This window comes from Galeopterus variegatus, unplaced genomic scaffold, assembly GCF_000696425.1.
Source record: "Galeopterus variegatus unplaced genomic scaffold, G_variegatus-3.0.2 Scaffold439, whole genome shotgun sequence".
NCBI lineage: Eukaryota > Metazoa > Chordata > Mammalia > Dermoptera > Cynocephalidae > Galeopterus > Galeopterus variegatus.
The window spans coordinates 373,288-374,238 of record NW_007726550.1 but is presented as its reverse complement, the minus strand read 5'-3'; positions in this window follow the sequence as shown (position 1 = coordinate 374,238).

Here is a 951-nt window from a genome sequence, read left to right as displayed (position 1 = left end):
GCTTGGGAGCGTGGCGGGGCGCTCCCGCCGAGGGTTCGGATCCCACATACAGACCGGTTCCCGCTCACTGGCTGAGCGAGGTGCGGGTGCAACACTGAGGGTTGCGATCCCATTGCTGGTCCTGGTCCGGTGTGGGCGCAACACTGAGGGTTGCGATCCGTTGCCGGACACGAAAAAAGACAAAAAGGATAAAAAGGCTCACATGATTATTTCAATTGAATGAGTTCACAATTGCTAGCTGAATGTATTTGCAATTACTACTCTGGAAAGTACAATGTCAGATAGCACTCTGAGAAGTCCCAAATACTGAATGCTGGCTAGGGACTCCAGCACAGCATGTAGGAAGTTAGGAGGGTACCCATCACAACAGGACACCCGTTACCTGCATGAATGACTGGTTCACAGCTGTCAACATGACCTGAGTCCATGATTCTCACCACTGTTACATACACACCCTCTGAGGACCTCAGGAGTCAGGATCTCCGAAATTTAGGGACCGCAACAGTGATTTTGGCTCCCTTTTGTCACTTAGGAGGAGACTCTCCTTTCTCCTCTGAGTGGGCACTCTCCTGGCACCCTCAGTAGATGCAGGGTGGCAGTGATCCCCAGCCTGCTCCTCAGTGAGGAAGCCTGGCTTCTGTTCATCACGGTGGTCTCTCCAGTTCAGAGGGTGTGGATGTACTTCCCAGCTCCATTTCTTACGGTTGTGAGAACCGGCGTGGGCAAGTGATGCCATTTTGCATTTTGTTGTGGGGTTTTTCCACTTAGGATCATGATTAGCAATTCCTTAGTTGCTATAATGCCTTTATAATTATCATCTTTAATAACTGTGCATTATTTCATTGAACAATAGAGTTTATCTAAATATCTCCTGATTGTGGACTCTTTAAGTAGTTCCCAATTTTGTGTTACTGTAATAATTGCTGCAATTAATATCTTTGTCAATATAAC